General features: G+C 36.5%; 1 long non-coding RNA gene across 1 annotated transcript in view; it reads right to left on the bottom strand.

The window, feature by feature from the left end:
- The window catches only part of LOC108449778, a 101,212-nt gene that overhangs the window by 37,465 nt on the left and 50,096 nt on the right, over positions 1–13,651 (bottom strand). The window contains exon 3 of the long non-coding RNA XR_001866069.1: positions 2,412–2,553. This is a non-coding gene — a long non-coding RNA (uncharacterized LOC108449778). The remainder of the gene's footprint in view (positions 1–2,411; positions 2,554–13,651) is intronic.

Here is a 13,651-nt window from a genome sequence, read left to right as displayed (position 1 = left end):
TCTTGAGTGCTGAGTGAGGAGGCCACTGCTCAGAATATACCACCCATGCTGGAGGTAGCAGACTTCCGCATGCAAAAGGAATTATGAGCAATGGATTTGATGATTAAAAGCTCAGGGAGGCTGAGGCTCCAAAAGCAAGCAGAAAAAAAATCTAAATAAACTAAGCAAGATGAAGACTGTAAGACTACTGCAGCTTCTACTTCACTTGTATTCCCAAATAGCAAACTATGGGAATAAACCATACTTCCACTCTCAGCAGTGATATTTGTGCACTCCTGGAATGAGGATTTGGCAAAAAGTATGACACTAAAGCAACAATGGAAAATAAAAGCTATTAAGCAGTCATGCTGTTATGACTATTGAAGATGTTATTGGATTCTAGAAGATGATTTAGAGAATGGGGTAAATGTTAATTTACTTTATATCTTTTGAATATAGGAGGAGAGAAGGGTCTCCTTTTTTTTGTAATTTTTATTTAATTCCTTACTCCCAAACTGGTGCCTGGATCACAGCTCTGTAAGAAATTGTGCAGCACTGTAAGATTGAATCTGCAAACTCTATTCCAGAAGCACTTAGTAGGTGCATAAATCATTTTTTTTCTCTTACAAACAACCTTCTATGCTTCACCTGCAGGAGTTACATTTAAAAAAATTCTTCAGAGAGGAATTTGAAGAAGAATTCAGCTGCTAATAAATACAAGTATTTTTAAATAAAAAGTAAGAAAAGTACATTCTATTGACTAATACTGTATAAACCACAGGTACTCTTCAAAGGAAAAAAAAATTTAAATAATAATTTTTAAATAAGCATACCCAAAATAAGCAGATTTTTTAAGTGTAGATACTGCAGGTGTGTAGTAGGCAAAAAAACATCTATTAAATGTAAAGAAATAACTCTGATTTAAAATAATAGAAAAGGAAAGTAGTAGCTGTCCAATTACACCTGATATCAAAAATGCCCATAAGAAGTTTTCTTCATTCATAATTTCTAGGAGTTGCACCACAATGCAAGCACCACTTTAAGCAGAAGTGCAGGCAGGGAGACTGAAGGGGAAAGGGAACTGCAGGTGACCTTGAAGATGGAGGCTTTTGTCAACCGTTTACTGCCACAATCCTTTTTCAATATGGAACGCTTCTAAAAGCACAGAGGTTTTTTTGCTGTGTGTTTGACGGAGGAAATTCTGAACATATGTTTTTTGATAGTTATATTGGCTAAATTAATAATTTTAAAGTATTTTTTAAAAAATTAAAAACTTTCTTAGTCTCAACCCAATACTCCAGCAATTTCTCCCACTAACCTCATTTGTTTCCCACTGTATAACAAGTGGCAGTGCTCTTATCTTTACTTAATTAGCTTCGCTTTCTAATGTTAAACTCCTGCTTAAGATTAAAAAGGCCATGGTAAGCCACATGCTATCTGTAAATAAGATGAGTCTGTTGTGAAATCTTCATATGTAAATGCATATTGTTGATGACTAAAACAACTATGAGTAACTATGTAAATATGTCATTGTGGCATACAAGAAATGCTTAGCTCCACACTTAGTACAAGGGTAAATATGAAAGTGGAAAATTTGTAGGTGAGTATTATGAAGAAAATAATCAAATATTTCCACACACTAGTTAGAGAGCTCTGTTTAGTTTAGGGAAGTTAAACCCTGCACCTAAAAATTACCAACACCCATTCATTGAAGATATTAAAATATTCTGTGATAAATCATTTGTCTGTTGAGAATCACTGTCAAAATTGCTACTGCTAGACAACCAGCTCTTCAGAAAAAGCAAGCTTTTCAGTTGCAGAGATTGGACAGACACTGAAAGTTATTTTGTATCTGAAAATCTTTGCAAATTAAAGGAGTGAATTTCACATGATGATGTTCCTAAAACCTTTTTCTTTATGATATATGTACACCTTGGCTGGGAGAATTTTGCTGTGCACTCCACTTTTGTGCTTGAAGTAATGGCTGTCTACTTCTGTCAATCCTACTGGATTCATTTGACTTTTATTAGAGTTTCTGCAATATAGATAGAGCTAAGTAGGGGGAAAAGGAAAGGCCAGCTCAGGCCTTGTACATGTCACAGAGCTGCATCTATACAATTATATAAAGTCATGTTCAGTGGCTGGGGGAACCGCACAGTGTATCCTCTGTTAAAGGAGGTAGAGAAAGTTGAGATTTCTGCAGAGTGAAAATCCTGCTCTCCAGCAAGCTGCTGTATTTCACTACACAGCTTCTAAAAAAAAAAGTTATTTTATTTATCATGATAGCAGTAAAAATCATAGCACTAGTAGCCACTGAATCAAAGAGTTAAAGCTGAAGTTTTATGACACCAAAAGAATTACCTGTAGTAAGGTAAATCACCAAGAAAGGCAGGATTACTGGGATCTAATAAAATGTTTTAATGTGAACCTACCTCTGGTCCCCATGTCTTTTGAGGGTATTCTTCAGTCTTCTTTTTTTGCCCATCATCTTTCAGTTTGTTCCCAAATTCACATGGGACTTTTTGCTGCCCATCCAGAGGCAATACAAGTATCAAACAGAGGTAATAAAAATACCTACAAAATAAAAAATGAGCAAAATTATTTATTAAAACAATCTATTCCCTTATTTGATGCACATGGTCTACACACATACAAGAAGAAACAACTACGGAGTAAATACTAAAATCTACATGACGAAGACTGTCTCACAGCTCAAATAATTTTACTGATCTCAGTGTGACCGAAGGTCCCAGTCTCAAACCAGTTTTTACTGCTGCTATCTCACGTAGTCAGTTTTATCAAAAACTTTCATGATAGCGTGCTCATACTGTCCTTTGTTCTAAATTATTGGATCTCTTCATAATTCTTCAGGCAAAATATATGAAGCAGCTATTAATCGTTTTGCCTTTGCAGTTTTGTTGAGGCAGGGGAGAAGCAAGCTTTCACAAGCATTCCAGCTTTTGATTTATACAAGAAGAGAAACGGATATATCTGATCTTTCGATTTAAACTACAACCTGATTTGAATACCACAGGTCACTCATGTTGTTGTCTAAAATTTCAGGATTGGTATTCACTTTGAGGAGTGTACACAGAAAAACTTGCCGTTGACATATAATGAATAAGTACTTCTGCAGTGACCCAGTTTTGACTGTCTCTGATGATTCAGTACATTCATGTGTTTGTTTTTAAATAGGTCAAAGTCAGAGGAGGTTTGTTCCCAGGAAAGACTCCTGCATGGATAGGGGAGCATGAATTTCTTCAGATCAAGCAGGCATATGAGATTTTCACCATACTGACAATCTAAACTAATCAGATTATAATTTTTCTGCCTTTTTCTAAAAGCAGTGGCATTGTAGGCTGATCTCTTAGGAAAATCATACCAAATTATCTCAGATCTGACAGTTCAACAAATAGGTCTTCCTGCCTCTGCACATCTGTCTGAGAAAGATACTTCATTCTCACCAAATGTTATCTTAGCCTGTCCTGAGACTCTGAGTGTACTTAAGTGATACCAGTGTTTACAGTGCAGTTGCATCCCTAAGACAGCTCCAAAAGAGTGATACGACAGATCAAAGCTCTGTGGAAGTTTTCAGGTAATCCTAATCAGAGCCTTTTATAAGAAACACAGTCCTGTCTGACACATGGAGCAAATGACCTGTAAATGAAGCTGCCTCATGAACTATATAGACATTTCTCTGTTTTCCACACAACTTTTGCTTCAGAAAATTTAGGTCAAATAGCATTTCAATTTTTTTTTTCTAGCAGATTAAATTGGGTCATGTTCCTAGAGAAGTGGGTCATTTTTCCTTGTAAATAAACAGTTTCATGCCTGCATATCTTTAGTTCAAAGGCTCTATTGTTTGTACTCAAAACTGCACAATTCTTTTGCTTAGCCAAGAGGCAGTGATTTTTTTTTTTTCCAAAGGGCAGTCTTTAGCCTAACCCAGTAAGACACATGATTTTTCTCAGTGCATGACAGTGAAGAGTCTTTTTTCTGCCTTCCCATCAAAACACTGACTGGGGACAAAATTCTTAGCCAGTATTGATTGATTTGCTCCAGTGACTTCAACAGTGCTGTTCTGGTTTATATCAAGTGGGAATCCATGCTAAAAAAATCAGTGTCCGGTGCATAAATATAGAAAAGTTATTGCCAATTTTCTAACACATCTCAAAAGATTATTTTCACATCTGTTCAGGTGAGAATAAGGACCTTTATGAAGAGAACATGGTGCAATTCCCCAGCTTGAACCTGTAAAGTCCAAGACAGATGATCCAACAGCTCAGTGAATTTTCACAGGATGGTTCAGTCAAATGTTATAGAAAGAACAAAAAAAGCTCAACAATAATATAACCTTCTGTCCCTTTTTTTTTTAATTTAGCCTTATCAGTGTTGTTATCATTTATGTCATCATGAATGAAAACATGGAGAACTCTCATACTGCTTAGATGAGTTTTCAAAGGATAGCATATTGATATAATTTCCATAAATACAGACATACATTTAAAGTTCACATATGTGAGTACGATGTAAGGTCATTCTTATGCCAGCCATTCCCCAATCCTTTGTGGGCTGTTTCGCAATTTTTTTCCAATGTTTAATGTCTACAGCAATTTTTTCTCACTGTCCTTAACCTTTCATTGCATGTCTTACAGAAAACTCAAGGATTTAAACATTCTTCCTTTTTAAATTCACACCTCTCTTGTTCTCAAATTGACATTGCATACATATGCCTAACAAACCTAGAACACCTACTGTCTTTGCAAGTTTAATTCCTCTTCACTATTATTTCCATCTTCACTATCAAAAGAGGAATGAGTATACTGGTATGCCAATTTCAGCAAACTAGGTAAAATAAGAACTGTAAAATTATTGGACAAGGAGTAATGTTTACTAACTTTTCTGGAAAATCTAGTCCCTTTTTATTGATATTGTTTACTCCTTTATAGTGCTCTGTATTACTCTACATGCTTCAGGAAAGACTATATTTGAAGTCCAACAGCAACAGACATAAAAGTTATTCTTTAGTCACAAATTTAGTCTAATATATGATATAACTTCTGTATATGTAACACAGAGTTCCAGTCTGGTCTTCTGCGGTATTTGGAATCAAACCTTTGAATAGAGGCATACCAACACTTGTTGATTTGAAAAATCTTTTCAATATGATCTAGAGATTCCCTACTTCAGAAGTACTCCAGAGATAATTCACCATTTTTTCAAGAGATTTGAAAGCTACATACAGATTTGACACCATTTCTTGACATGCTAAGATTTTGCCATAGGAATCTTGATATCCGTGGTTGTATGAATAATGAAGAAACTTTTTCTGGCAGCAATATTTTCTAAAATAATTTGAATAAAACTTCCAGCAGCTGTGTCTTTTCATCAATTTTACTCTTAAAACATCTGTTCAGTTATATAATGAAGACAACACCAATGAAAGTTGTTTTGTTCATATCAGGAGTGAGCTTCTGAAATGCTTCTGAAAAAAAACCAAAACTAAAATTATTGTCAAAAGAAGATTGTAGAAGAATAGCAGAATACAAAGTCTAATATTAAAAGAGTAAGTGAATCTGTTTCATATTGCTTTTATGATAATGATATTATTCTAGGGATTTTTACTTAATTTACTTATATATGAAAAGATCACAACATAAACATAAATAGTTTGTGTAGATTAGATTGAAGGGGAATTGTTGTTCAAGAGGAACACAGCATATCCTGCAGAGATCTGTATCGTGCCTCACAAATAGAGATTACCCACAAATAGATACCAGGGCAGCTGTGTTCTCAGGTGAGGTCCTTGAAAATTGTTTTTCATTACACACATTTGTTTACTTTGAAAAATGATTCTACAGTATAAAACAGATTTTGCAGGTTTTCTTAGTAACACTGGACCTTCTCATATTATGGCTAGGTTGAGATGTGTAGATCAGATATGTGAGAAATAAAGCAGCCAAAAAGCAGAGATCTCATTCCAAAAGGATACAAAACAATATTTTTATCTGAAAAACGTCAGCCAGCACCAATACAAGAAAAATAAAGAAACAAAATTCCGCACATTAAAAAGACAGAGAGGGAAGCTGAGCAGCCCTAATGGATAGCACTGGATTGTTTTTTGAACTTTGGGGTTCTCTGCATATCTTAAATAACAACTAGTAAATTGAAAAGACATTGGTATGAACATACCAGCTCTTCAACAGGATGCAGTGAAAGAGAGTGTGAATAAAGAAGAGGAAGGAGATGTAAAAAGTAAAACGTATGAAAATGAGAACAAAAAAACTGGTCAAAATTTTCTGCTGGTTTGTTTGTTGGGGTTTTTTTGGGGGGGGGGGGTTGGTATTTTTTGTATTTTTTGTATTGGGTGAAGTTGCTTGTTTTTTTGGGGGGTTGGAGATTTTCCAGTAAGAGAATTCTGACAGTCTCTTCAGAATGCAAGTAGCTAGAAATGGAAATAAAAGCATAGTAATGGGAGAGAAAAAAGCTGAAAAGAACAACTTAATTAGAGATACTGATAGAGATTTAAAAATAAGTTCTTGAAATTCTTTTTAAATTGTGGGCAATATGTAATAGGAATTAACAGGTATGGGGCTACATGTGCAAAAAGGAAAATTATGACTTTACTCTCCCTTGTACTTTCAAAACTGGAACAAGCAAGACCACAATCAAAGTAATCTCATAATATGAGAAAAGCAAAAGAAAGAAATATGAGAATTGTATTTAAAAAAAACTTATTGACAAAGCCAGAGAAGTTACTGAAAGAGCAGACTGAAGTTACTGAAAGAGCAGGGATGAAGTCATGGGCATGGAACAAAAATATCAAAAAGTTATTAGTGTAAGAGATGAATACTGCTGAGAACATAAGAAATTAAAGGGCTGGTGTAGGAGAGATTTGGTAACTATGTAACTACTTTTCCAATTCTGAAAACACAGTGACAGTATGGTAACAATTGTGAGGTTTATGTGCGTATCAACACAATACAGCCCAGTGTTGACCATGACCACTATTAACCAAAATCAAGTTATTTAAATAATACTAGATCTCTATTTAACAGACTATCATGAAATTTATTATAATAGTACTTTTAGTCAACAGTCTTATCATGCTTTTACCAACAGTGTGATCAATATAAGCATTATATCTAGCCTACAATTTCACCCACCACTTCAAAAGCTTCATAAATCATCAACTTTTATAACTTCTTGATTACCTCCTAACGTTCATACAAAACAAGGATAAAAACAAAAATCACCCTCTGATGAAAGCATGCTGAGCACTTGAAAAACTTTTATTAAATGATATCCAGTTAGCAACACCCTGTTGGGCCATTGCTGTGTAGTGATGATTATGGAGTGCTCTTTCGCATAAACTGAATAAATCTCATAAATTGTTGATGGAGGTGCTTTAAAATATCATCTATTGACCAACTTTACCCCAGCAACAGAGCAGAATTGATTTACTTTGCCTCTCTTCTAAGAAATTTTATCCATAGCCTGGGGCTTGGGGACTGTACAGCAAACAGATCAATCCAATGTACTTTCAAGGGCTGGAGAAAGCTGTTCACTTCATGTCTGGGTTCCCTGAAAGGTCTGTGTCTTGCTACCCAATTTACTGAGGCTTGCTCACAATATGACAAGAAAGGCGGATGAGGGTAGCCCATCTTTAACATCAAAGAGAGTTCACAGAGGTACGATTAAAGGTAAAATTGTCAGGCCAATTTTTACAATGAGGTTCAGTCTACAGGAGACACGTAATTGAATTTCAGTTCCACTGGAGCCCCAGTTCCACAACTCGCCTTTTCCCTTCCTTATTCTGCCTTGGCTGTTACAGGGAGTGTGGAAAGGCAACAGGCCATGCTTCACATGGCCCATGTGATCTCTATCCATCAGACAGACTCCTTGGGCAGTACAGCTCCACGCAGATTGCAACCTGATGACAGAACAAAAACAAAATAGAGGAGATACTAAGACCAGCAATGCCTTATGTTTCTGTTCCACCTCTAAAAGATTTGCAATATAGATCTCTTCCACAACACTTTCTTAACTTGTACAAGGTATGGGAAATATTTTTGTTTGTCTACAGCCTTCAGTGAACTAAAAATGCCCATTAGCATTTTAACCCACTTGCCTTTAGACCTTTAGAGAAATTCTTTTTTGCTACTTTTTAGTCACACTGGTAATGAAGAAGTGAATTACTCTAGAGCTCTTTGCACTATTATGCCTCTCTCTTTCATACTTTTGTGATACTGCTTTGCTAACATACTCCTCACCATACTGAAAAAAACCATGAACAAACACTACTTGAAGTTCATTTTGGAAAGATAACTAAACAAAACCAGGTGAATCTAACTGCAGTAAAGAGTCATATATCTCATCAATATTGCCCTTGCAATAGCATGATATCTTACATTTGGGTGACATCTCAGGAAAACAGAATACCCTTTTGGACTCTATATCTAACAAGGACCATTGGCTTCTTTGGGACTGCCAGTGCATTTGAAATTAATGGATTCGTATATGAGATAAAAGATGGAAGTCATTTAATACCTTACCAAACTGTCTCATAAGCTCTGAGGCAGGCATGGAATTGTTTTCCTTATAATAAAATCCACAAAAGATCAGTAGAAAATCCCCTATGTGAGGCAGTTAGAAACACCTTATTAAATCCCCCCAAAAATGAGGTACTTGTTGAAGCCTCTCACGGTTATTAACTGACCCAGACATGGCATTGCCTATCAACTTGCATCTCCTGTCTCACCTAGCTTGTAATTCTCCTTTGGGTCCGATCTTTCACAGAGTGTGGAAATAAGACTTGAATTCAGTCTTCCACACCTGGGGACACATATGAACATGATTTTCGTAATTACCTTCAATCTTACTGTATGTAGAAACCACTAATCCCACTTGAAGTCATTACAGAGGTAACACAGCCTGGTATAAGGTGGTTCCTTCACTCAGATAACATTTTTAAATAAAGTGGCATCTCCAATATTATATTTTCTGGTTAAGTGTTTTTACATTTACTTCCAAAGTGTTCTCATTTAAGGAAAACTATTCATATATGCCTTCGTACCACGCAGTTTAACAGCCAGGAACTTAAAATACCAATTAAAATGTACTGTCAAAAAAGAAAAACCAGCTCTATTTTTCTGGAGGTGTTCCCAACATGCAGCCAAACTAACAATGAGTTTTAAATTTTCTGTACTCCGTGTGCTATGTCTGCTTCTCACCTGGGAATTAGTCCCTCTCCTACATAAATATGCACCAGATGGCTGAGGAGGGCCTTTGGAAGGCCTGAAAGGGCACTCTACAGAAGAGCTGTAGTGTCACACTCAGGAGGCACTGAACTAGTCTTTTGTGAAGCATACTGTCAGCCATTTATCACAGTACTACATATTCAAGGAAAAAACAGGCAACTAGAGAAGGAGGGCAGAAAGTGTACTCTTCCAAGGTCACTTCTGCCAAACAGACATCATGCTATTTGCCATGAAAACGCCACACTTCTTTTCCTCCTCTCTTAGTGAGACTTCCTTTTTATTTCCTTAAATGGGGGTCTAAGTCTGAGGTATATTTCCTCAGCTATTTGTGTATGTCTGTGAAAAGTTTATTTTATCCTTGTAGAGGCCAAAATATCAAGTTTCTAACAGGATCACAGTGAGGGAAGACAAGGCTTCAGATTTAGCAGGAGGCCCAGGCATGTGGGGAGAGTATGAATATATCTGCTGCAGTTTTGTAATTGCTTGCCACAAGTCAGCTCAGTCTTTGTTTTTGTTATTGTATACACATAAGGAACATTAGCACAAAATATCTCAGTGTGTCTACAATATAGGAGCAAGAAGATTCAAGTTGTCATCTTGTTAAAATGCAGACCCATGCTGGCTAATTATTTGTAGCTAGGTACAGATGTCAAACCCTAAAAAGGTGGCATTTACCGAGGCAAAGTGTAATGGCTAAACTGTTTTTTACTCGCATCATCTATACAAAGAAAAAACCTAACCAAATAAACAAGGTGTCTTCTTTCCTACTATTAACAAACTAGTTTAAAACCAGCATAAATTTTAAGAGTTTTAATGGAAAAGAACAAAGCAGAAAGAAACATTAACATTCTACTTAAAAAAATAAACAAACTAACAAAACACCAAGCACTACAGTCTGATTTAAAATTTCTCTGTGGCTTCTGAAAAAAACCCTACTTTTAATTATTTCAATAGGAGTCAAGTTCTTTGGAAAATATATTAGGATATTACTTGTTCATATCACGCATCTAATTATCAAAACTGGAAATTATATTTTGTCTGATTACTTTTAATTCCTGCACCCAGCATGCAACGGTGAAGTCATTTTCTCTCTTCTTTGTAGCAGGTGGATCACCATAAGGACAATTTTTAAAGCTTCACATTTTTTCAAGTCTGTTCACAGAGTTCTGAATACATATACAAACTCCTCTAACAGGTAACAAGGTATCCAAGTACCTCCTACACACTGCTTTTTAAAATACTTCCCACTTTAACTGAAGGACAAGGGGAGGACTGGTGTGACAATGAAAAATTGAAAAAAAAAATAAAAGGCATCTTGGATGATGATGTGTTTCAGAGGTAAGAGGGGTATGGGTCACACTCTGTGCAGATAAAGTTTTGAATGCTTTGAGCACAGACCAAGGATGTTCATATCTAAACTTCCTCAATGCTCAGAAAATTTTGAACTGGTCCATTTTCCTTTAGTGTCCTCATAGGCTCTGTAGGCCATATGACAAATAAGAGGACATCTCTGCATGCTCAAACCTTCCAGAAATAAGCCTAAAGGCAGAAAAAGTAGATGTCCAGTTGCCCATACAATAACATTTAACTGGAATTTTCTTGTTTTTAATGTTTTCTTAACATAAGCTCTCATTCCCCAAATTACTCAGAGTTGGTCGTTTTATCACATAAGCTGTGTTCTTTCAGACTTGCAGACCTTGCACCTGTAAATGCAGAAAAAGTGTTTTGATCTGTTGCTCCACTTATCCTTACAGCCTTGTGAGAGTACTATAGGGAACCCATTATCTGAAAAGGTGGCAGATCAGTGCAGAACTGAAAAAGAACCACTCTGAAACTCGAACCAGAGAAATGTGATGCTTAGTCTCAAGAAACTCTTTTAATGTACACACGACATTTGCCTCCTGGATTCATGTTGGGAATAAGGCTGACTAATACTCTCTAAACTTCCCAGAAATTCTCTCCAGTTTAGTTCATTTCAGCGGACTTGTTCAGGAAGGAACCAAACATTCTCTAAGCCTCTGCCTGGCAGAGCACAACAGTAAAAAAGAAAAACCAAAGAACAGAACAAGAGCTTGAAGGATCAATACTCCCATCTTGTGGCTGCTGAAGAAAATGCATATGTCTAAGTAAAAATGGAAAAACTGTTTTATGTAAATAGTTTATAAATATTAATTTACTTGAAAAGACATTTTCTTTTATGTTGTAATCAAATTTGGATCTTAAAATTACCAGTGTTATATTCAGAGAAGGAAATATGTGGAAAAATTTTCATTCAGCCACAACAAATTAATAATTGTAGCAAATTTCTAATTGCAGGCAGGTGAAAGGATGAAATCCACTTTTGTGATACTCTGAATTCAAAGTATCCTGAATGAAGGCAGGGATGTTATGGAACTCCACAAGCTGGGGGCAGTAGGTCATGGTGAAATTTAAGGATACATGATGGAGGAGTAACAAGCACTTAATTCACAACATCTGGATGCAATAGATACAACTCTCCTTTCTGTAATTCTGTGAACCTCAGAAGAAGGAGCAAGTCTCACTTTTCCTGGGTCTTCCAACAGATTTTTCTTCTTGATTTATTAGTTACCTACATAAAGCTGAAATGAAGAGCATGTGGCTAATATGCCTCATTAGAGGCCCTATAGGGTTCCTGTGTTAGGTACCTACTTACTTACACAAATCAGTGCTGAATGAACTTGTTTCCTCTATCATTTCCCTGCATCTGCACAAATTCTAAGATAGTATGCATCCTGACCCTTGATTGGGATCTCAAAGTACACTTAATTTATGATGTGTGCTAATACCAACACCACCATGAGAGTACTCCTGTGCTGTTTGGAAGACGCTGACAGTGAGAAATTTGCTTTAATATTTGGCCATAAAAAATTCCTGGAAAACACCAAACACGCAGTTTCAGAACATAAAGCTCTCAGTGGAAACTCATCTGGAAACATGGTTGTAAAGTTGAAATGAATGACAGTTACAGAGATGATAAATCAGATATTATCACCTTAATAAGAATCAAATATGGAAGGAAAAAACTTTTCCCAGAAGCTTGAACACATTTTAAATATTCTGATTCACATAAAAAGTCCTAAGTATATAGACTGAGAAGATTTAAGGAATGTTGAGGCCCAGGCTCGTAGAAACTATGTGTTTTTCTCACCTGGTAGATCCATGCGACTGAAATGAGACCAAGGCCCAGCCAACTGAACTGCAAGTGGGATTTCTAGGAAATACATGATCTGTGCATGTAGAAAGGGGCTGTGTCTTACCAAAGTAGAAAGGACAAAACATAGTGAACCCTCCTGCAGGTCAACAGCCTTTACACCAGGTGAAATTGGCCTTGAGAGCAAGCTGATTCATTATCAGACATTTCAAAGCAGAAGATACACAAAGTGCATTTCAAAGACAGAAACAACCAGTCAGGAGGACTCTGTTCGCTAACAAGCCTACTGGAAAAATGTGTCAACAGAAGTTCTCACCTGAGGTTCCTAACAGAGGAATTGCTACTCCACAGGTGAATGCAAGTTTGCTCATAAATCAGACCCCCAAAGCAGTGTTAAATTATGAGGGAGCACAAGACTGGAGTCAGAGCCTGTGAGCTTCAGGTTAATAAATGCAGTAATCATGGGATATAGACTGTAAAAAGGGAGACAAGACACAAGAAGAGCAGCAGCAATAGCATCTTCAAATCTACACTACCCTATAAGTACACAGGTCAAAACACCTAGCAGTGTTAAGTTAGTGCTTCAATTTGGTTTTTTTGCTGTAGTTTGAGGGGGGAAAAATAAAGAGGATTCTCCCTTTGAGAAAGAAGCTGTTCATTGCTTATTAAAAACTGTCTCATAACAATTAAACTGTGAATGAGGGATGTTCACCACAGTCAAACATGAGTGAGGAATGCAGTATGAAAATGAAATATATGTTGGGCTGTATTAATAACAGTGTGACCAACAAACTGATGCAAATGATGACACTGCAGTACTAGAAACCTGTTATGCTGCCTGTGGAATATGGGGTTTAGTTTTAGACAGCTAACCTTTAGTGGCTTCAAACTGAAAGAATTTGGTTTAGATATTAGAAAAAAAAATATTTACTGTGAAGGTGTTGATGCAGTGGAAAAAGTTTCCCAGAGAAGTTGTGGATGCCCCATCCCTGGAAGGGTTTAAGGCCAGATTGGATGGGGCTCTGAGCAACCGAGTCTATATCCCAAACACACAGCAGGGGAGTTGGAACTAGATAATCTTTAAGGTCCCTTCCAACCCAAACCATTCCATGATTCTATGATTTTTAAAAAGTGGTAGTGACAAACCTGAGAGAATCTAGAAGAGGACGAGCTGCTAAGATGATCAGGGGCTGGAGAACCTGCTGTTAAGAGTATCTGAAGGGACTCTGTGCATGTGTCC

Source organism: Corvus brachyrhynchos, unplaced genomic scaffold (genome assembly GCF_000691975.1).
Source record: "Corvus brachyrhynchos isolate BGI_N302 unplaced genomic scaffold, ASM69197v1 scaffold324, whole genome shotgun sequence".
Classification (NCBI taxonomy): domain Eukaryota; kingdom Metazoa; phylum Chordata; class Aves; order Passeriformes; family Corvidae; genus Corvus; species Corvus brachyrhynchos.
Note: the sequence above shows the minus strand (reverse complement) of the source record. Positions and strands in the feature narration are given on the sequence as shown.